We start from the raw sequence: 25,038 nt of genomic DNA, 5'->3' as shown, positions 1-25,038 counted from the left end.
CACAAACCATCAAATCACGAAGAGCGTGGGGGGAAATAATTCAAGCTTTGAAAGATAATAATTTCCAGCCAAGATTGAGATATCCTGCACAACTGTCCCTGGAAATTGATGGAAAAACAAGGTGCTTCCAGGATAAAGAGGAACTGGGAGAATTTGCAACCACCAATTCAACTCTACAGAAAGTATTGCAGGATATTCTAAAAAAAGAAAAATACAAAGAACCCAGAAATAGTGGCGGGGAGGCCACAACGAATGGAGCAGAGAACAAAATGAAGAAGACAAACTGACAGCTACTGACAGAAAAAGAGCTCAACAGAAATGAGACAGAGAAGATTGGATGATAGGAATAGCTATTTTGGAGAAAGACATCTTAATAGGTAATACTGATTTAGTATCATCTTGTTTGAAGTCTCATCTAGCTTTTGTTCTTCTGTCTCCAATGGTCTAAATAGGTTGTATCTTATTGGATTTTATTATGTACAATAGTATAAGCAAAAACCTTTTAAAGACAAGGAGATTATACAGAAACCATTGTTCATTTTCTGTTAGTCGATTCTAAATACTCTGTAATGCTGTCATTCTCTTAAATGGTTTTACATTGTTTTGATATACTTAATGCTACAGTATATGAAGTTGTACTCAAGGACTTCAAGGAAAGAGTCAATAGGGTAACGACTTTTAGGTCGGAATTATCTGGTGGTGAAACACTATTCTGCTTAAATGGTTATGTTTTGATCTGCGCTGTTTCGCTGTTATGCCCTCTTTTATCTCAATCTCCACTCCATTATTTACTTTTTTATTTCTTTTATCCGTTTAATTAAAGGGAAAAAAATAGCAGGATATATTATAGTAACCCACTTTGACCTTCTATTATCTCGATTTGAAGCCCTGTATTATTCTCACCATCTTGTTTTTGTCTGATGTTCCCCTATTCTGTTTTGCTGGATAGTATCAGGTTCGAAAGTTTAGGCATCAGCTGTGAAGATAATGAGATTCATTATAACGCCCATTCTCGTTGACTTTTATCTACTTTTGAAGACCTACAATGTCTCCAATGTTTTGGTTTTGTCGGTTTTGTTCTCTACTGTTTTGTTCAATTGTATTATAACTAATGATATAGGCAATTCTATTAGAGATAGCGGGAGGCATTATGGTAACCATTGTTGATCACCTTGTATTATGTTTTTACATTATCTATTATGTCCACCCTTTTGACTTGACTGATTCTGTTCTGTTATGTCACATTTGGTTTTACTCTCTTCCAAAAAAGCAATAAGAACCGTGGGAGCAATGAAACCCAAAATGTGTAATAGTCATTGTACAAAAGAGAGGAAAAGAAAGTGCTCTAAACTATATAACTGCATGTATATTTAAGTGTATAAGATAGAAAATGATATCACAGAGTTTTATTGGATCATTGAACAGAACTGTTTGCGGTATCGTTGTTGGAATGTCCACTCTACAAGCTTTAATTTTGTGACTTGAACAATTAATTCTAAGATGGCAATATGTAATCCATTAACTAGTGATTTCCTACTGTTCAATTTTTTTCCTCTGTAAATCTGTATAATTGTACCCTTTCACTGTTTTTTTCTTCTTTCCTCCTTAAATAAAATAAAATTTAAAAAAAAAGATTAGTGTCTTCCAAATTTCCAAAATTACAGTGTTGACAAGTTTTATAAGTCACACACACACACACACACACACACACAGAGGCATATATATATATATATATATATATATATATATATATAAATTCATATTTAAATAAAATCAGTAGACCATCATGGGTGTGTTTCCATGGTCACGCCAAGCTATTACATCATCTGTGACGTTACCCAGAACAAATTTGGGGCAACAGAAATTTATCTTATAAAGAGAGTCTTTAAAATGCTCACCCTGCACCACACTGCTGTTTATTCATGGTGGCCTGCATGGAACGTATCTCAGATGGACTAGTGGGACCTACATCTTGCATGTCCACAGTGATGACACTGATACCACTTTGCATACCCTGTGATACTTTTGATGAATGAAGATGTGCTGCCCTGGAAAATCAGATCAAATGATGAGTCTCTGATTTCATACAATGTTTCCATTAATGACGATATCAAAGTAAATTTCCATACTCTGACAGCATACAGATTTTAATAATGATTGGAGAAAAATTTTTTTTGGTCTTTTTCGTTTTTATCGGTACCAGGGATTGAACTCACGACTGCCTACTTGCAAGGCAGGCGCTTATGCCGCTGAGCTAAATCCCCAGCCCCGATTGGAGAAATTCTTACATGTAATAAGTATCCAGGATTGTCTCTTGCCCATTTAACAGTAGTATATCCTTTATTATACTTTCAAAAATGACATGCAAGTAACCTCTTATTACTCCAATGGGAATCTAGTGATGCTAGCCTCAATTCAAGAGCCCTGTACATGCAAGGTCCCGAAATATTGAGGAATATTAGCAGGATGGAGCTGAAAATGAAAAACACCATTCAGTAATCCTAGTATTCATGTGCCAGAGATATATGAAGTAAAATAAATTACTAGTTTTGAGACATTAGAACTCTTTGACTCATCCTCACATTTAATTAAATTCTTTCACTGTTATTTCTGTTTCGTTCCAGGGCTCACACATCTTGGGAAGTTGAGGAGATGACAGTCGTTCTCAGTCAGCTGCCCTGTAACCTGCAGGCTTCCATACTCTGGTTTGTCCTGCTTACTCTGACTTCCCAGCACACGTGCTATGTGCAATCACATAAACTCTCTCATCACCATCATTATTAACTTTTTCATCCTTAAAGAGATCTTGCACAAAAGCCTCAGTGGACTAAAAGAGCGGCCCTCAGGCTTTGATCTGCAAACCAAGTAAGCTGGAGACCTAATCAGAGTGCTCATCCTCCCTGAGAGTCCCCAGTGCAATTTCCCTTCTTTCTGAGGTGCTGGCTCCACTTTTCCTCTAGCCCCACCCCAACCAAAAGGAAGAGCCTTAGGGAGCACCTGCACATCCTCCTGAACCGTACAGGGTCTCATCCTCCCAGCTCCAAGTGAATTACACTAAATTAATACATACTGTAGAGCTTCTTCACGTACATCTGAGAGTGACACAATGCAAAAGCAGAAGTTCTGTTTTCCTGCCTTTCCAAAACAAATTACTTTTTGATTACCTGTGTGTGTTTTTGAATTCTATAGGAATCCAAGAAAGCTAACATATACATTTTTGTGATAAATGGAACCCTTCTTACAGTGTTCACTTCTCAGATATCTTCATTCTTTTTTGTTTGTTTGTTTGTTTTGTTCTTTTTTAATCTTTTTTTATCGGTACTGGGGATCGAACTCATGACCGCCTGTTTGCAAGGCAGGTGCTTATGCCACTGAGCTAAATCCCCAGCCCCGATATCTTCATTCTTAATCATGTTACTCTTTTTAAATTCAGTTAATTTAGTAACAGTTTGAAGTTATGTAAAAAGTCCTTATTAGGTAACATTTTCCTAATTGAGTAATCAGCTATGTTTATATGAATGACTAAACCATCAGTGATTAAGAGTAACAATTAGCCCATCACAAACATATTTCATAATTAATAAATGAATTTGCTTTTCAGTTGTAAATGCTTAGGTTTATATATAATGGCTCCATTGAAAAGATTTTTTGGCTCATGTTATCTGAGGCATACATACTGTAAAAATATTTCTCTGAAGCACGTGAGATTTGACCAGTATCTTCCACTTGTCAATGTCTTGCATGCAAAAAACTTATGCTATTAATCTTTCCCATTGTGACACTATACATTATTGATATGTTTATACACAGTGTAAGCAAGAGCCCTTTGGTAGAATCCAAAATAAAATTTAAATTTACTTAGATGTAACAATTTTAAATCATAGCAAATTCACAATTTAATTTCCAATACTTACCATTCGTACATGATATTTTTCAATCAATCTACATTGTACAATTTTGTTGATCTTTCAAAACTTCTTAGTCATTTTAGTGAACAAAAATGTCTTTTGTACTAGACATTTCCTGAAAGCTTTTTTCACTTCCTTGTTTCTTAGGGTGTATATCAAAGGGTTTACCAGAGAGGTGACCACACAGTAGAACACGGAGATCACTTTTCCAATGGTGAAGTACTTGGCCGGAGGACGAACGTAGGCAAAGATAATGGTGCCGTAGTAGATGGTGACTACGGTCAGGTGAGAGGCACAGGTGGAGAAAGTCTTCTTCCGAGCCTCTCGGGAAGACAGCCTGACCACTGTGGCCACAATATTGCCATAAGAGGTGACCGTGAGAAGGAAAGAGCTTAGAATCACAACTGAACTACCGTGTAACCCAGGGCTTCTACAAAAAAGTGTCTGAGCAGGAAAGTTTGAAAATGGGGTCTGAGTCACAGAAGAAATGGTTGATCTTCTGGGGACCACAAAAGTTTAGTTGAGAGATAAGTAGAGTACGTAGGAGAGGAGAAATGAATCCCCCAATCCAGGGTCCACCTGAAAACTTGAGGCAGATCTGAGCATTCATGAGAAGCGAGTAGCGCAGAGGGTTGCAGATGGCCACGTACCAATCATAGGCCGTCACGGCCAGCAGGATGCACTGTGTGGTTCCCATGGAGAAAAAGAAGTAGTATTGAGTAACACATCCATGAACAGAGGTGGTGACAGCTGCAGAGAGGCAGGTGTCCAGCAGCTTAGGCACGGTGGCTGTGGTGTACCAGATCTCTAAGAAGGACAGGTTCCCTAGGAAGATGTACATGGGTGTCTGGAGTGTGGAGTCAGTGCGAACAAGGAAGGTGATGAGGGTGTTTCCCATGAGGGAGAGCAGTTACACAGTGAGGAAGGTGACAAAGAGCATGAGCTGCAGGGAGGGAGAGCCCGGGAATCCCAGGAGAATGAACTCTGTCACTGTGGTTCGGTTTCCTCCATCCATACCTCATCTTACCTGATATTGAAGGGACCAGCAACACCAGATGATGTAAGATAACCAAAGTGTTGAGAATGCAAAGTTCATATTTTTTAAATTAATGATTGTCAGTTACCCCGTGCATACAAAGTAATGACTGTGACAAGCATGATTGACATTTGTCTAAACAGTTTACATGAATCACATTATTTAATTTTCAAAATAACTCCCCAACAAGAATAGTGATCCATATTTTCTAATTGACAATGATCCACATTTTACTAATTGGAAATTATGTGGTTTTTTTTTCATCCTTACATAAGTGCTGTTTCTTGTGGGTTGGAACCAAGCAATGTTAGCTTTGAAGACCAAGCTAAGGATGCTGAATGGCTATATGTGAGCCTGGTGTTGTCCTGCCCCTAAGGAACCCAAATCCTAGTGTCCCCGTTCTGTTGTTACAAAGCTCTTCATAGCATCTATACCATGCACAAAAACAAAGCCTTTTTTTTCTTGTGTCCATTTTTTCCCTGTGGTGATTATGCAGAGAAAATAAGGTGAAAGAGTTCCGTGAGAATGATTATGATTTCATCAGCCTGGAGGCTTTGAGAACTGCTCTCTCCTGAGGACAAACATGGGTTTCTGGAGGACATCCCTGGTGAAGGTCAGAGTGTTGTCCATTCAGACAAAGAAAGGAACACAGGAGTCTGAGGACTGTCCTATCGGAATTGAAGGAGCTGTGTGGCTTCATTAATGGACAGTGCCTGTGATATGCATTCTTAAACATATTGCTGTACAAATTATCCTCTGCTATTAAAACCATTATTCTGTCACAAAGGCATATAGTCTGATATACACAGTACGAAGAAGAAAAGTGTTCAAGACCTATCTGTAAACTACGAGAGCTACTAAACACAAAATGAAAGAAAAGAACGACTGATTGCCACCTTCTTATTAAAAAACACTAACATCTTTAACAAACATGAAAGCAATGATGTCTAGGATCTTAAGGAAATGGGTGGGGAATTTTAGGAAAAGGACACATTCAAGAACCTACAAAATATGTGTGACAGTATGAAGACTGGTAACTGAATTCAGAGGGAGAAAATGAAAACATATGTGACCTCATGAAAGCAATTCAGATGACTTACAGATATGCACAATGATTAGGAAATTTAGAAATCAAACTCAATATTATCTAATTATTTGAGTTACTCAAGATTTTTTTTACTTTGTAAATTTATTTGTTTACAGTTGGACTAAGTATTACTGTATGTATTTGTAGGATGTAAGGTGAAATTTTCATTTTTGAATACAATAATGAAACTAAATGTAAAACATCTCATCACAAATATTTAACACTTCTATGACAAAGAACATTTGAAATTGGCTATCTTTGCATATTCACCTGTACCATAATATTTCATTAGCTATACTCACCAGGCTGTGAATAAGAGCTATGTAAAAATCAAAAATTTCTCCCATGTAAGTGAAGCTTTGTGTAAGTCTCGCTGTACCATATTTCCACTTCCCACTTCCCCAGACTGTGAAAATCATTATTCTGGACTATTCTTCTGTGAGGGAGATTGTTTTAAATTTTACCTCTGGGTGACAACATGAAGTTTTTCGATACTTCTTTGACTGAAATAGCTCTTCCATTTCTATTCATGCAGATATAAATTACTGATTGTCTCCTATTTTAAATGGATTGACATTCCATGGTGCCTGTATACTACATCTATATCTAACCCATTAATTGAGAGTCACTGGGATGCACATCTTAGCTTCTGTGAATAATTCTTCAAAACAAAACCATGGGAGTCCAGACATTTTCTCTGAGGAGTCACTGAAATTTGAGATTGAATGCATGTGTGGGGCTAAGGAAAAGCCATCTCTGAGAACATGGGCATCCTGAGGCAAGCCACATAAATAAGCAGTCCCACTCTGAGAGAGAAGAGTGCCCATATGAGCCAGGCAGACAAGTTGCTCGGTAGAGGGGTTAAAATTGATCAAACTTCCCAAGGATATAAATAAATGTGCTGCAGTGGTTGAGCAGTTCCTTTCTGCCCATCTGAAGAGAGGACTCCACCTGACCCCAGCTTTCAGTGTCTTCTTTTTATTTCTTCACCCTGTCAACTGCCCTTCATGATCCTCACTCTAGGAAGTTTGAGAGCTCAGAGGGATGAGGCAGAATGGTGCCTAAATAGGGACCTGATGCACGAGGAAAGTCAGCATTTACAGATAAGGACACCTGTGCTGTATACACAAAAGGGAGGGAGTTGCATTCATAGCCTCAGTATTAAACCCACTGACATCATCAATATTGAGCACAAAAGTGCATTGATATCCTCAATATTCAACCCATTAATATCATCAATGCTAAGCCCTATATCAGGTACAAAACATCAGGCAAACAGTGCATATGCATATAGAAACCATACAATGCATATAGAAATGTTTGCCGTATTATTGATTCCTGTATTTAAGCATGGACTTGGGTGAGACACTGTTTTCATGATTGTATTCCTATGGAGACTGCATGGGTTGCTAAATTTCTTGAGTTACTTTGTATCCAAAAGAAGGAAATATAAAGTTACATAATTGGGAAGAGGTGGGAAAGAACGTGCAGCACAGCTAGGGAAAAAGTAAAGCAGCATAATCTGTCTGGACCTCTAAAGACTTTTCAAGGGATTATTTCAGAGGGAGAAACTGCTGCTTTCTGCTTTCACTTCTCACAGGCCTGCAGGGTGGGGTGGAGGGAACAAATTGCTCCACAGGGCTTGGAATTCGGCCCACACAAGGAAGGAGGGAGGAACAATGTTGCTTATTTCAGTTGCAAGGGTGAAATGTTAGGGTACTAATGAGGTATAATGTTGATAGACTTAACACTGATTCTTAAGGATTGTTACATCTGTGCTGTGATGCTCCAATTGTGAAATGACAAAAGTAAGCATGTCTTTGTATCCACGAATTGATTTTTAAAATGTGTCTGGTTGACAGTTTCACAAGGGATGCAATGGAATGGTTATATCCTGTGTCAAGTTGAACAGTTTAGAAGTATGGCCCAGTGACTCACCAGGAGGGCTGGAGTGCCTCACTTAACCATCCTTAACCTGTGCAGAAGGACGGTAAAGAGGTGATATGCATGCTGCACCCACCCTGGGAGGTAGCCTGCTTATACTGTAGAGTACAAAAGAAGGCTTATACTCCCTCCACTTTGCTTTTGCTGCTTTTTCTGGCTTCCACTGCCATGAAAGTTACTCCCTCAGATACTGTTCAGTAGGCTTCTGCCTCCCACACCACCTTTCATCAAAATGCCTCTGCATTATTCAAACAGTTCCACTGAACCCAGGAACTGGCTCCGCACATTGTTAAACAATGTTCTTCATGGGTAATACATTTTCCCCACCCTCAGTGTAGATTAATCCCTGAGGATTACACCCCAATAGTCTCTCACAAATGGAAGTCACTCACATTCCTGGGTTTGTGTCTTTGTGAGGGATATACGTTTCAGTAGACATGTTCTCAGGATTTATATCACTGCTCATTGTTAGGGTGTTTCTATTTCTGTTGGAAACCCATGAGCACTTAAGACTGACTACAGTACAGTCTATATGAGTAATGCCTTCCAAGGATTTTGTAAAACTTTTCATATTTCCCTTACCAAGTGAATTGTTTAACCCTTAGGGTCAAAGAATTGTTGAATGTTTTCATCATATGCCTAAAATTCATTTACAAAAACAAAAGTGGAAGTCCTTCCCTACAAAATTTATACCTCATAATAGTCTTGGCAGTATATATACTATTAACTTTGAAAATTCTTCTAGGTACGGGACTACAGCAACAAAAAGGCAATTCAATCAGGTAAAAGAAAATCCCTTCATACTGGACAATGGAAGGGACCAAGCCCAGTGCTAAATTGGGTTCCTGGATATGCTTGTGTCTTTTCAGAGAATGTGGAATGGTCTATCTGGGTACCAGAGTGTCTTGTCCAGCTGACATTGTGAGAAGCTAATTTGTTGACTTGAATTCTACTGTGACAGCTGCCTCATGAGTGGTAGCTTCAGTTTGTGCAACTCTTACATTGTGTGTGTGTGTGTGTGTGTGTGTGTGTGTGTGTGTGTGTGTGTTTCTTTTTCTTATGGCTCAGTTTATTGCATGAAGGGATTACTACAATCCAAGGGAAAATGGATCTAAAATGCTCACTTGCACGAGCTCTGAGGTTTCTAAGCATGTGACCAAGGACAGAAAGGACATTCTACTCATGGTGAGGAAATCCTCACATACTTCAATGTGTTATGAACAGAAAGATTTTTAAGCCCATAAGACAGCAATTGGAGATGTAGCTTACAATACTTGACCTGTCTGTTTGTTTCACTTCATTTATTTCATTGCTCAGAGTTCATGAACACTAGGTTTATCTTTTCTAGTTCCCTGACTAGAAAAATTTTGCTTCTAGTCATATTAGCTGTTGTCAGTTTAGTAAGCAGCAGTTCTAGTGTGTTGCTGTGAAACTGCCTCTGATCCCTAAAATCTGGGAGAAATTCTCCAGTGAAACTCTTCTATATTTCCTGAGGGACCATGATTTCCTGCAGTGTGTAGAGAATGACATTTTCTGTAATGTTCTGGTTTTCCCTTTCTTTTCCTTCAGAAAAGACACATGATCTGACCGTTTCTTCCACACCCATCAAATGCAGAAGTGAGAGCTCTGCCTATGGGTCTCAACAGCTTGATCCTTGTTTATTAAAATGCTACAAAAATGCTGATCAAACACAGCTTGCATCTGGATTTTTATAGGGGTTTTATTCAGCACCATCAAAACTAACAGAATCCTTCTGTAGGTAAGGATAAAGATAGCTGAACAATACATGAAAATAAGAAGGTATGAACTCTTAATTCAGATTATCATACAGATGTATCTGTGTGATGAAACTCCATTGAATGATCATATATTTCTTGACTATGACTAAATGATTTTTGGAAAATGGAAAATCATATGGATGGAAAACACACCAAGAGTTGTGGGGTTAAGGTTAGGGTTAGAGTTAGGGATAGGGTTAGGTTTAGGGTTCAATTAGGATTAGGGAGATAGTTTATATAACAAGACAAAATCATTTAATATTGTGCAGGGAAAATATGTATCCTTCTTTCATTTATGCATTCATTCATACATATAAATAAGGACCGTAGTTTTTTATATGTTAAATGATGGCATAAATTCCCACATTACTTTCGTTATTGTTGTCTTCTTTTGTTCTATCCATTGAGAATGCATTCAGCTGATTCTTTTGAAATAAGCACAACCATGGTAGGGTTCACTATAGGAAGATTTTGGTTGATCCTGACCATACTTTGTGACTAAGAGTTAAACAAGAGCCTCAGATCTCATCCTGTATTTTTCCTGCCCTAGCTAATGAATGAGAGTTTTTTGGGCCCTGAGCCCAGTGCCTGTTCTCAAAGGCTCTGTTGTACCAGGAAGTCATATACACAGCTAGTGTGTGCTCTCTTGGGAGAAGCTGACAGAAAGTGGGCTTGCAAGGGTTTTAAAGGACCTGCCACTTCCTGGACAAAGAACATCCTGAGGCACAGGACAGAAACAACACTATCCCTTGTTCTGTCTCCTCATTCCTCACTGAATCATCTCTTTGGCATGGATGGTTCCTAGGAAGGTCAGGTATGGTTGTTTGTTTTGGATACAGTCTCCATTGTGGTGACTCTCTTGGTCAACATTATAGAGGGGAGTAGCAGAGAAAGTTGGAATGTTCTGCTTATATGCTGTTCCAAATAAAAAAGGTCCTTTATTCCACTATTTTTTTTCCATTTTACAGTATTTTGCTTCCTCACTCTGTCATTCTTCTGAAGCAATGTGTAGCTCTCTCCTCCTCTGTCTCTCTATCTCCACCTTTCCCATCCTATCCTGTCTCTTTCTTCCTGTTCCCTCACTAGTCTTCCATCCCCCAATAGGTTTGATTCATGAAGTGGTCAGCTCACTGTTAAAGGTACATGCTAGGACACCATCTGCTCAGCATAGCACTAGCCGTGTTCTTCTGCAGCCTTTTGCTGACACACAGAGTATCCTTCATTCTCCGCAGTTCTTGTCTCGTCTGGCACAGATTCTGACCCTGAGCTGTGTACACTTTATGCTGTACAACTCACCATGCCTTGTAATAAAAGATAAGATTGCTGCAAGGGAAGATGTGACAAACCTGACACTGTGTCCCGGGTTTTTATGTGATACACTCCCATTTTCTGGTGACATCACTAATACTTTCCTAAAGGTTTTGACACAATGTCTTCTGGAAATCCATGTATCACAAACTTATATACATTTTTTATGAAGCACAGAAAGTGGAACTCACCTGCAGGAAACAGCTAGATGTCACAAAATATGTGTGCACCTGCACTGAACTTGTGCCAGTGCCAGAGGTCAGCAGGTCAGAGGCTCCCAAACCTCAGGTTGTACACACAGTGTGGACTTAGCAGGGCGGCTTGCGTGACTGCATTTGACAAGACCTTCGGGTGTTCATAGAAACCCTTCTAACCTTGATGAGAAAGGCTGCACTGAGCATTGCAGTCAGGTCACTGAATTGATCCAAAGGGCAAAGGATTCTAGGGACACGAGGACCTGATGGGAATAACAAGTCCAGTACTCACCTAGGGAACCCAGGGGCCAGGAGTTGGGAGAATGCAAAGCCTCCCTGTTAGGTATGCTTGTCTCACTGTGTGGGCTGGTTCTCAGTGTTGGAAGATTCCACCCTAGAATATTTCTGATCATTGCATTAGTCTCAGAGTTTGCTCCTTTATGGACAATGCCTCTGTTTACTCAGAAGTCAGTTTTTCAAAAATAGCTGGAACAACTTTCAGTGCTCTGTGCTACACTAAATCAGTGCACTGAAGGCAAAAAAGATTAGACAATGTGATAACATCTAGACCAAGAAATAAATTTTCTATGAAAGCCAGAAGATCTATCTTAATGTCTTGCAAGATAGAAATGAATAATTGTGATATCACTTTATAATGATAAATGGCTCACTCTTTCTTTTCAATTTTGTCTTCTCATATTTTTCTCCTAAGGGATTGACTACTAGATTTTCAAAGTTATGAAATGTCCTGTCAGAGAGATCTCTGTAGTTTCCACCTCCAATAGGTCAGCCAACTGATGGACGAATTATTGACTGGCTTAATATTGCAGTACTCAGTAAGTAGATGTTTCATCTGATTTCTAATAGGTACACAAATTGCACCAAGGAGTATAATATTGATTCATAAAAAGGGACACCTTGTGCCCTATTTCAGTTACTAATGCACTTCCAATCCTGGAAACTTAATGGAAAAAATTAAAGTTATTTCACATTCCTTTGTAGACATTGAAGTTCTTTCTTGTTGCAAAATACGTTTAAGCTGGGTGTGTATATGCGCACATGTATATTGCAGCATTGGGAGGCTGAGACAGGAGGATCATTGCAAGTTCCAGACAAGCCTGGACTACAACTGAGTTCAAAGCCAGCCTGAACTACATACAGAGAGCCTATCTCATAAAAAAATAAAAACAAAAATTTAAACTGGACTCATACCTTTCCAGTTTTATACCTGACTTAAAGAGAAAATTGAATATCTTGATGTTTCTAAAATTTCCATCTAAATTATGATTCTAAACTATGCGTGGCTCAAGATTGGAGAGTCACATAACAGATTATGTGCTGTATAGATTTTGATATTTGTTTGTCTTAGCATACATTTGAGTGCATAATGATTACATTCACACAGAGGAGGAATTGGTGCGTGCACATAACACAGCTCGGTTCTTCCTACATCCTGTTCAACTCTCCCCAACTCTTGGTCTTCTTTTCTTTTACAAAGATCTCGCTTGCCTCTTTTATTTTGATCATTATTTATACCATCAGTATCTCATGTAGAAGAAACCCTGTGATTTTTAACTTCTGATTTCCTTTGGTTAACATCATGGTATGAAATTTCATCCATTTTCCTGCTGCAGGCCACAAGTTTATCTTTCTGTAAAGATGGTAAAGTGGACTCTGCTGTGTTTAACACCACATTTCTTTGCCCGTTCATTCATGATGGACATGTAGCCCACTTCTAAGACTGAGTTATAGTGACTTTGATGCTACATAAATTAGTGTTTAAATTGTTATTTTGCTTTTAGACTCAACTTTACAATATGAGGAATCAGACACTTCCGGGTGGTTCTTGCTCCTGAGACTGATGGACAGCAGGGCGCTGCAAAGGTTGCACGCCACCCTCCTCTCTCTGGTCTACCTGGTATCCATGCCGGAGAATCTGACCGTCCTCCTCCTCACAGTTCTCAACCGTCACCTCCACACTCCCATGTACTTGCTCCTCAGGCATCTGTCCTGCCTGGACCTGTGTCTCATCTCCACTACAGTCCCGAAATCCATTGTCAACTCCATCACCCTCAGTGACTTCATCTCTTTCTTTGGGTGTGTGTCTCAGCTCTTCCTCATGGTCCTTCTACCAGGGTCAGAGGTGGGAATCCTGACTGCCATGTCCTATGACTGCTATGTTGCCATCTGCCAGCCTGTGTACTATGAGGCTCTCCTGAGCAAAGGGTGCTGAGTCCAGTTGGTGGCTGTGTCCTGAGTCAGTGGAGCAGGGTTTGGTATTTTGTATTCAGCTGGGACATTCTCCCTGGAGTTCTGTAGCTCCAATCAGGATTCACCAGTTTTTCTGTGATGTCCTGTCCCTACTAGAGCTCAGTTGTTCTGAGGAACATGCTGTCATCGGTGTTAGTGTGGTCCTTGGGAGCCTGTATGCGTTCTCATGTTTAGTTTGCATTGTGGTCTCCTATGTGTTTATTTTCTCTGCTGTGTTGAAGATCTCATCCAGGCAGAGCCAGTCCAAAGCCTTCCACCTGCACACACCTGGTGATTGTAGGCACCTTTCTCCTCTCAGGTACTGTTGCTTACCTGAAGTCTGCCTCCAATGCTTCTCCTTTTGGGGACTTGCTGTGCTCTGTGCTCTACTCTGTGGTGCCTCCTGTCTTGAACCCCATTATCTACTGCATGAGGAACAGGGACATTCAGTCAGCCCTGTGTAAAGTCCTAAGGAATGTGTGAAGTTCATTGATAGAAGGTTGACTGCAGTCAGAATGATCTATCACGTTCCCTTCCTTGTGCTTCCCTTTGCTGGCTGTTGGGATGACTCCTCTTTTGAGGTCAAATTACCCCACAGTCTTAATGGTGTTTTCATGGCTTTCAGGGTCAGTAGAAAGTAAGTCATTTCCTGACCTCCTTCACTTACAGAAAGAACAGTGGCTTTTCTAGTGTATTTCTGATGGTTTTTATTCTTATTTTTCTGTTGCATATACATGAGGATTGTGTGATTTTTTTTCTCCTAAACATTTGACTTTTCTGAGCATCTCTGAATTTTGTTAAATATTTTATTTTTCTAGAATTTTCACTGACATTTAGACTCTATTGTAAGTTCTGATCTTTACTTTTCAGTAAAAATTATTTTAAATTTATGATTTAGCCATAATTGTAAGGCTTACAATATAGCTCAGCAGCACAAGCACCTACATGGGAAGTACAAGGTCCTGAGTTTGATTCCTGATACAAATAAAATTTTAAATATCTTTAAAAAATTAAACACAATTGTGCACTTTTAAAAGTTGTTTAAATTTTATCACAGGTTTTATTTTTGCATACATTTTGATATATTCAATATAGTAATAGATTTAATCTTTCACATCTTTGTGTTTTCTGAAATAAACTATGTTTCTGGATACATGTTTTTGTCTTTACTGACAGTTGCTTGTGTCTAATATCACATCCCTAATGTTTTCTAGTTATATGTTGGAATTTATGAAAGTGGCAAGAATGACTGCTTTTAACACCGTGATAATTCCTGCTTCCTCCAGGCTCTCAGTATCACATGGCATTTTGGAATTCCCTGTGTGTAATTATGTGTGTTCTGGCTGTAGGAAACAGTTCTGCCTTCCTGCTAGGTCTGCTCACAGTCTCCTGCAGAGGATGGCGATGAGCACTTGCTGAGCAGCTTGTCTTACTTTGTCATTTACCAGTCCTTCCCCAGGGGAGCAGGTAGCTGTGTACTGTGCTGCAGGATCACTGAGGCTGGGGATGGAGCCCTAGGATTCAGGTACAGAGCCAGTAACACAGCACATAATAAATGCTGTGGCCATTGGAGGCGCCTTCAGACACTGCTTCCCATACAGCAGCTTTGTAATGAGTTCCTATGTCCTGCCTCATGGACCCTTCTATTTGTTCTAAAGCTACTCAAATTTCAAAGTGTAGTTTAAATAGAATGTGACTCTGAAGAATTATAAAGTTCTTGTTTTCACATTTTCAATCTCTAAATACATGTTAATGTCAGAGAATAATTTATATGCATCTTCCTGATTTTTTTCCTAATTTCAGCAACATTATTACATTTTCACTTAAAATCAGTGCCCTGCTGCGTGAGGCTGATACAAGTGATGCCCTTGAGAGATGCCTCTCTTAGCTTCTGCAAATGGCAAATGTGACAATTATTTAGCTGTGTAATAGTAGGGTAATAGCGCAGCTCTAAATTCCTGACATCTAAAGAAAGATGACCCAGAGTTTCCTGGAGAGCTCAATGGTTAGAACTAAGTGCTTCTGAATATTGGAAAATGGATGTTCACGAATGTGCAGGTAGGAGTTTGTTTCAGTACCATAACTTTCCTTTGAATTTGATTATAGAATAAAACCTAGTTCATGCTGTGAAATAGCAATCTTTTGTGTAGACATTAATTTTATAGTCTAATTCAACACATCATTAACATTTCACAAAAAGAAGTATGAAGGATTTTTTTTATGTTTCTAAGAGATTTCAGAATATAAATAAGTATTTAAAAGTAAGTTAAGTGTTTTATTGTCCCATTCTAAACAAACAAATAAAAAATTACCTCACATGTATAGCTTGATGTAGGGCAGTGTGGGACATGTCAGGTATGTGTGTCGAAAGGGATGAACTCATTTCCGTCTTTCCTATGGTGAAAATAAATGGAAAACTGAAAAGAGCTAAGGTCGTATTATTAATTTATACATGTACATCTATTATATAAAATACATAAATACATAGTGTCTAACTTGGAACTCAGAAAGAAAAAAAATGAGAATGCAAGCATTTCCATAAATTTGGATCAAACAGCTCATGTTACTAATTTTATATAAATCTGAGTTTTTTGTCTACCAGAATTGAAGGACAAAAGGAGGAAAGTAGGAGAGTCCTTATTAGAAATAATAAGAAAGTTCTTGTACATCAAAAATGGAACAAAGTCCAGTCATGCCTTGAGTTGTTTCAAAGGAAATTAGTTCAACCAAGAGAACTGGTTATCTTGTCTATCTGAAGCTCTGGAGATAGGAAGGGCTCTAAAGCTCTAAATTAGCATATCCTGAATGAGAGTTTTCTTCCTGAAGGTGAGAGTCCTTGTCTCTCTGTTCTTATTCCAATATTTGATACTTTGTTCTTGAATTTTTCTTTGCAACTCTAAGGCTTGCTTAGTTTCTTGAATCAGTTCTCAATTGGGGGGGCATGGGTATTTGATTTTCTTTTGGCCTTGTAATCCCACACTGCTTTTCTACTTGCTTAATTCTTCCGTAGAATCTATCACATCATTTTCTAACTGTTAAATTCATTAAGCTAAGCCATTAAAAGGCCCATGAATTTTTCATGTTTTCTGAAATGCAGTATGGTATATTAGTTTCAATATGCGTAGTCTCTAAATTCTACTGATTTAAACATTTGAAGAGGATAAAAAACTCTAAAATTGGTCGCTTACTGAGTCAGACTGAAGCCATTTCTCCAGCATGTCTCTTTGAACTCTAAGTGGAATCATTCTGTGGCATTTTCTATGTAATTCAGGCCATGTGTTCTTAACTTTTGTGAGCTTCAGAGAACCGGTGGAGTGACAGATGGGATTAAACATTTCATACCTTCTATTTGTTCTCCTTATTCTGCAGGAGACTCCAGTGATTTCTGACCTTCTGCTTACCTCATCTGCTGCTCCAGAGTTTCCAGGGTTAGTGCAATGCTCTGAGAGTCCTTAGGAGCATGTAACTGCACAGGACACTTCCAAATTTAATTGCATAGTTCCCTGAGTATCTTCAGTTATACCACTTTGTTTTCATGAAATTCCCTGGTCTTTTCCTGAATGCAGACTTCCATGTCCTATAAAATATAGCTGACGAATGTTCCAGCTGTGTTACCTGCACTGGTTCATTTTGTAAGATATTTTTCTACCACTATGCAGATATTTTTCTATCACTATACATAAAACAGCTTACTAAGTTTGCTTAAGAGGAAGGCAGCTCAATAGGTGAAGAGCCCAGATTGAGTTGGACAGTGAGCCATACTGATGAAAATTTAAATAGGACTCATGACCTGGGCTTTGGAAAACGAAAAGCTTTCCCTTTTACCTTCCCTTCCCTTGATTCCATTCTCCAAGCATTCCTTGCCTTCCCTTTCCTTGCCGTGCCTTCCCCTGACCTTCACTTTCCTATCCTTCCTTATTCTTTCTTCCCCTCCTCTCGCTTCCCCTCCCCTTCCTCCCTTACTTTTCTCAAGCAATATCTCGGGCAGCCACTTGCTCCTAAACAGAGGTACAGCCATCCCCTACTAAGTTCCTGAGCCCAGAGGAAATTATAATGCAAAATAACCAATTGCTTTCTCAGATCCTAGTTCACTGTGGACATCATGTAAGAGAACTAGGTTAGACAGCCTGAGTTTCAAAGGGTCATTTTTTAACTTCACAGAGCTACCTGAGATTGATATTCTCTTCACCATTTAGGAGTTCCTATGCCCTGCTTACCTAACAGTAACTCCAGGAGCTCTTTTCCTTGACAGTGTTCACACAAACAAATAAGGGGCTTGCTCAGTTCATTAGAAAATCCAAAAGGCCCAAAACAGCCAAAGCACTGAGTAAAAACTACAGTGTGGGAGGCATCATACTTTCTGATTTCAATCACACCACAAAGGCGTGGAAAACAGGATTGAAGTGGCACAAAAATAGACACAGTCCAGTGGAATAAAACAGAGAACACAAAAGCAGATACATACTGCTATAGCCATCTCGTTCGCCACATGAGAGATAAAATTATTATTTAAGGAAAGTTTCTTAAACAAATGATACTAGAGAAACTAGATACTAAGAAGACCGAGAAGAGGTCTCCATTTCCTATCTTGTGCAAAAATCAGTCCATAATGGAAGGAACACATAGACATGAACCCTGAAGCTTTGAAACTGCTAGAAGAAAGTATGAGAGAAACATTTGACACCTGAGGCTTCCTGAATAAGACTTCAAAAACACATGAAATACTAGTACAGATGAATGAATGAGAGCATTAAATTGAAAATGTTTTTCACAGTTAAAGAAAATATCAGAAAGAATTCATAGTGTAGAGAGACGGTCGAGAGGATGTGAGAATATCTTCATCAGTTACTGTTCAGACAAATGGTTAATAAGCAGAATATATAGGTAATTTAAAAATTTTATTCCAAAAAAATAAAGTAATTCAAGCGGTGCAACATCAAATGAACTGAACCAGTACAATTCAAAAGAAGAGACACAGTGGTCCATAATTATATTTGAAAATACTTATCATATTTAGGCATTACCAAAATAATAATAAAAAGTATATTTAGATTCAGTTCCACCCCAGTGAGAATGGATAACTTAAAAAAAAAAAAACAAAAAAAAAAACAAACAATAAATGCTGCTGAGGATGCAGGGGAATAGAAATCTTGTCCTAAAAGATAAATGTCATATGACTCAGATGAGCCTTTCCGTCATATTCACACAAATGGGTCGGCACACTGTAGGGATCTGTCCTACATGAGCGCTCGCACTGTGGCATGGTTTACAGCAGCAACCCAGCTTCCTGTCAACTGAAAAGTGGTTCCTAATTATATACACATATACACAGATAAATATATATTATTCACATGAAAGGAAGAATAAAATCATTTAATGTGCAGGATAGTGGATGCATGCAGAGGTCTTCACAGGAGGAAAAATAAACTCAACTCTGAAATGCAAATATCATATACTTTTTCTGAAATGTTCTGTGTAAAAAATTATGAATGCAGAATTGAGACCACTAGTAGAAAACAGGGAAAAGAATGGAGAAATAATTCAATAGGCCATGAATATGATTGAACTATGTTGTATATATGTAAAAATACCACATAGAAATCTATTATAAATCCACTATGGGCTAATAAAATACACTTAGAAAATAATTAAAATAGACATCCAATAAAATCTAGCATTATACAACAAGAAAGTAATAAAACAAGAAACAAAAATCTCTCAAAATTAACAAAATGAAAAAAAAATAGAAAAGAATTTAGTAAAATAGATACATTAAAACTTGTTTTAAAAGTATAACAATTGATGGTTTGCTAGAGAAACACAGTTCGAGCAAAATCAAACATGAAAAAGGAATTATAGTTTATTTTGTAGAACATAAACAAAAGAATCAATTATGAGAAAATAGTCTTAAAGAATTAAAAAATTGAAGTGGGTAAATTCCTAACAGTTAAAAAAAAAAACAGAAAATCCAAATAGACCAACAGGATGAAACATGATTACATCAGTATTTACAATGATTCATGAAAGTATACCACACTGCTTCTCAACTATTCCAAAATACTGAAACAGAATTCTTCCTAACTTATTCTAGGAAGCTAGTAATTCTCTGACATCACAGACAGCCATGAGAACCTAGTGACAATTGGTAACAAAAGAAGAGAACCTAGTGACAATTGGTAACAAAAAGAACCTGGTGACAACTGACTTAAACTTTCTCAGCACAGTAGCCAGAAGCCGATTTCACCAGCATAGTAAAATAGTATACAGAATCTGCCCGAAAATGTTTGTCTCGTGTCCTGAATAATAAGATGTGTGAGTTTTCTGTTTTTTTCTTGTGCCAGGTTTCATATGCCAGGTTGAATAGTAGATAAATCACACTTCAAAGACCAAGCGATACAAACATGAATGCTCGGCCCTTTAAAGTGATATTTTTCTCCAGAAAGAGTAGGATGTACACAAATAAAAATTGAAAATTTCACATAGGTAGAACTAAACAATGTAAGGTCATTTCAATAAATACCAACAAAGTTTTTGGTAAAATTCAGCTTCCGCTTATAATTAAAAACATCCATTCAACATATTACAGAAGGTATAGAATGACCATAACTCAGGCCCATAAACCCATATATACTAGACCTTTAGCTCACGTCACACTGGACAGAAAAAAATCTAGAAACTTTTCTTCGAAGATCTGCAGTAAAGAAAACATCTCCTTTACCAATTTCACTCATCATAGCACTGGGAATCGTAATCAGTGTAATTTGGTCAGAGAAGAGAAATAAGACCTGCACACTAGAAAAGAGAGTGTCAGATTGTCCCTGTGGACATCATGATCTTGAATAAAGAAGACAGCAAGAACACTGTGTCTATGCCTCAATCTCCCCAGCTCAGTGGCTTCTATGATACTGTACCTGGTTTAAGAGAACAAAAAGTCACAAGGAACTCAAGTTTCTCCTTAACTGTCTAAGGTTGAGCTATTCTACCAATGATTCTCTACCATTTAGAGATTTTCTAATATGCACTGAGCTTCTGCATTCTTAGGTTAACATTTCTTGTCAACTTTGCAATGTTCCCAGTCATTAACTGATCATCTGTGCTTTAGCTCCCTGCTGTTCTGTCCTCTGTGACTTCCATCAAGTCCTGACAGGGATGTTGGTGCTGCTCTTTAGATCTCTCAGGCCCCCCCTCACTTCGCTCTCTGGTTCAGACTGCCTGCTTCTGGTGGACCTGTGTGCACATACGAGGGTGATTTTTTCTGTCACCTAAGTGCTGTTATTGGGCTGTGATAGTAAATTGCTATTTTTCATTATTAAGCCAAATAATTGGCATACGGTTCTTTTTATACCTTCTTCATATTATCCAATATAATTTACTTAAAATATTTTAGTATGTGAATAGTAGGCTTTGGAAATTTCCGTTGTCTAAATACAACTTACAAGTCTATGAAAGAAAGTTTCTTTTCAGTGATTTCTATAATTTAGATCTTAGATTAGCTACTTTGCATGCTAAATTTTATCTATATAAAAGGGTAATATTTTAAGAATCATGCTGTATGAATTCTAAATCCATTTATTTCTTTATGGTTTTTTTTAAGCAATCTTACAGAACAAAAGCTGAAAAATTATGTTTGGCCACTGATGTTTTTACTCAGTTTTGCTTTCTGTTGTTTCTTAGGCTTTAATCTTTTAACCTTGGGTGACTAGAGCTCTGTACCCATGGAGCTCCAGGCAGCCAAGGCTCGGTGAATGGTGATATTAAAACACCTTGAGACTGTGGGCTTCCACACTACCCTGGTGGAGCTGGGTGTTTTGAATCTAGACAGTGCTCCTGTCTCCCTCAGTTTTTCCAGCATGTTTCACATGAAACCTCACAGAGGCCCCATCCAACATTTGAGTCACTTTCTAAGGACATTGCTGGCCCAGCCACCTTGAGAAAGGGAGCAAGTCTCTTCACAGCACAACAGTGCACTTATGTGTCTCACTTCTTTGAAACCCACCAGCAGACTGTCACGGAACTCGGGAAACTGGACAGTGTTCTGGCCAGATCATCAGCATTTTGGGGAAGGGCTGTGTGACTGGGCAGTGCGATGCCCTTGGTCAGATTTCTGAGAGCTACCTGGCAACGCAGGCATCTCTGCACTCACAGACAGGCTTCATATTCTCACTTTGTATCTGCCAGTTTCCACTAGGCATCCTGCAAACCATGTTAATCAGTTAGCATTTGGTAAGACTGCAGAATAGAGATCAAGGGCTAATATTTCTTAAAAAATGAAACCTCATATATTGAGAAGTGGCAACATGGAAGAAAAATAAGGAAGAAATCTGAGGAAAGATTTCACAGACAAGAAGTGTAGGTAGATTATTTCAATAAAATTTTCTTGCCTAATACATGAGCCTAATCAATGTTTTTGATCTGCAAAAAGCCTTGGAGGAAAATACTCTTGTAAGTGTATTATGTGGTAGTTACATTGAGGGAAACATTTAAATTATGTATTATATATGTCCATGCATCTCTCTTAGAACATAAATTGAAACTGTGAGAAACACACACACACACACACACACACACACACACACACACACACACACACAATCCCCACAGTCATAGTACATTGGTCTAAGTTCACTTGCCACGACTTTTTAAAAATAAGACTCATTAGAAACAAGCAGTTGAATGCTAGAGAAATCCATAAAATACAGTGTAGAATATTGTATAAAAATACAGGACAAAGTAAATAAATATCTCTATTTGGGTGTTGAACATTCTCCAGTGCACTTAATTATGAGTCAGAAGAGCAAACTGAACAGTGTGCAAACAGAAGTTCACATTTCTTGAAGGATTGACTGTAAGTCACTGCTTTTGGCCTTAACTTTTCTCATCTTTACATATAGTGAAACACAATACAGATATAAAAAACACTGGGTATATGTAAAAGAAATCACTTTTCATTTTTACTGGCCAGGTCAAGATAAAGAGGTAACTAGATATAGAAGAATAGAGATGTCTGAATATTTCCCATCTTATAAATTTTATTTTATTTTATTTTGGTATTGAGATTCAAACTCAGGGCATTGCACTTGGCAGGGAGGCCATTTCCTCTGAGCTACATCCCCGGCCCTAAACGTTTGCTATTAAAACACTCACAAATGTGTTGTTAGAATAAAATGCAACAGCATGAATCGTCCGCCATGACCACCTGACCACACAGGACTGTGTGACTCAGTGAGGGACAGGAGAGTGAGAGGCCACTGCTCCCGCGCAGCGCGGTCAACACCTCCGCCCGTGGACAGCGACGCCTGGGCAAGAGGAGGGTTCGCCCTGTTCTGAGGCCTGAGAGACACTGGGCTCCGGGGAGCAGGGGGAGAAGGTGTGCCTGACCCTGGACCGTGCCCTGGGCTGCATGTGGGGACCGCGTAGAGGACGTCTTGGGAGGAGGACGGAGCCGGAGGAGGGCGCTGCGGACTCTGGAACATGGACGCAGGGGTTAAGCGGCATGCTGTCAGGAGGGATGTGTTGATGCATTAGATGTCAATTTAGTAGTAAAAATAATAACCGAAGAAGAGTGTTTCTGAGTCATGAGGAAGAGTAGGAGAAAAAACATTTTCGTCTCGGGCTTCATAATTTAGATAATGATCATGGAATGGTGTTTAACCCCTAACTTTGATGATAAAGCTGAGTTCATTTTTAGGCACCCTGGTCCACAATTCTAAGTATTACTGGTAGGGACAAAAGTTTTAAATGAAAGTTCAATAGTATTTCAAAGACACATGGGTAACTTTTACTGTCCAAAATATAAAGGAAATGATTTAAGCAAATTTATAACACATGAAAAATATAGAAACTGTCACTATGTTTAAGAATTACTAGATTTGAAAGTTGCTTTATCTTTTTTTTTTTTTTTTTTTTTTTGAGACAGGGTCTCACTGTGTAGTTCAGAATGGCCTTGAATTTACTATGTATCCCAAGCTGGCCTCCAGCTCACAGTGATCCTCCTGCCTCAACCTCCAAAATGCTGGAATCACAGGTGTGCTCCCCCATGCCAGGAAGGAAGTTGCTTTAAAACAAACAAAATTTGCTTTATATATGAAAAATCTCTATTTCACTAAGTTTATGTGTAAATCTATTGGTAAGATTTGTAAAGCAATTTGTACTTGTTTTCTCTATCAAGCATTCTGTTCCTTTACCTCTGTAAGTTTTCCAAAATAATTTCATACACCTGTAATCAAAATGTAGCCATGTTTAAACATCATTAGATCCTGCCCTCTTATAATTCTGTACTTAGATGCATTTTGACTCCTTATGACACTTATCTTGTGAAAATCTCTTTCCTCATGTGAAATCCCATGATGATCTGCTCCAGCGAATTCCACTAAAAGAAAACATGACTATGGTCATTACCAAGTTTATTTTTTCCATAGAAACCACGCTTGCATAAGCTTTTGAAATACAATCTACAAGTTTTTAAAGCAAATCATTAAGGTAAAAGTGAGTGAACAAGACGAGAGCTTCTTCATGTGGCAGTTGTGGGACGTGCCACACCTTCCATCTTGAAACAATCATTGGGTGTGGATTTCCCCTACTGGAAGGAAACATGTTAGAGCTTTGCATGAATAAAGGCACAAAGGGAGGAAGGCTTAGAGACTGTTTAGTGACTGTAATCCAAGATATGGTTAGGTACAACCAGAGGGAGCTGCATTTTGGGAAAAATTAGTCCCTTTCATTGCATAAAGGAATTTGCCCTTAGGTGGAATTTCCCATAGATTTTGCTGGTCACTTACAAAAATGTTGCATTCATTTTGGGGTAGGTGCTTATCTTCATTTCTAAATTGGGCGTGGCACAATGGGTCCCGCAAAGAAGTGTGGGGGGATGAAGAAGAGCCATCCTGCCGTCAATGAGGGGGTGATCTGAGAATGTACAGTGGGCATTCACAAGCACATTCATGGAGGGGGCTTCAAGAAGTGAGCCCCTCAGGTACTCAAGGCAATCCGGAGACTTTCCATGAAGAAGATGGGGACCCCTGATGTGTGCACTGACATCTGGCTCAGCAAAGCTGCTTCGGCCAAAGGAATAAGCAGTGTCCCATATCACATCCATGTGAGGTTGTCCATGAAACATAATGAGGATAAAGATTCACCAATCAAGCTGTACATTTTGGTGCCTAGGAGCCTGTCACCACCTTCAAAAATCTAAAGACAGTAAATGTGGATGAAAACTAACTTTCAAATAATGTTATAAAACTGAATACTAAATAGATATAAATGGTATTGATAATGCACATCCAAAGTTTCCCATTTACAAACAAAAGTTATTTAGAGGACAGGTGATATGGACAAAACGTACCATCTGCAGTTCTGAAAGACAATTATGATCCAGAATCTATAAAATAATCATGAACCTCATACCAAGGACACAAACAGCCCAATCAATGAGGGGACAGTTGATGTATAATTAAATGAAATTGTCCAGGATCTTAAGCCATGAGGTTAGCTCTAAATCACACAAATCAATAAATTGTGAAATGTGGGTAAAAGA

At 38.6% G+C, this 25,038-nt stretch overlaps 3 pseudogenes; 2 read left to right on the top strand and 1 right to left on the bottom strand.

The window, feature by feature from the left end:
* Positions 1–3,968: 3,968 nt before the first annotated feature.
* LOC106025626 (olfactory receptor 5A2-like) lies at positions 3,969–4,923 on the bottom strand (annotated as a pseudogene).
* An 8,156-nt stretch (positions 4,924–13,079) lies between these two features.
* LOC106025627 (olfactory receptor 14K1-like) lies at positions 13,080–13,988 on the top strand (annotated as a pseudogene).
* Positions 13,989–24,318: 10,330 nt separating this feature from the next.
* LOC100732449 (large ribosomal subunit protein eL31-like) lies at positions 24,319–24,722 on the top strand (annotated as a pseudogene).
* Positions 24,723–25,038: the final 316 nt, after the last annotated feature.

The sequence above is a fragment of the Cavia porcellus genome, unplaced genomic scaffold (genome assembly GCF_034190915.1).
Source record: "Cavia porcellus strain 051 isolate PalLab524CR breed Dunkin Hartley unplaced genomic scaffold, mCavPor4.1 scaffold_2, whole genome shotgun sequence".
Lineage (NCBI taxonomy): Eukaryota > Metazoa > Chordata > Mammalia > Rodentia > Caviidae > Cavia > Cavia porcellus.
This window is presented reverse-complemented; position numbering and strand designations above follow the sequence as displayed.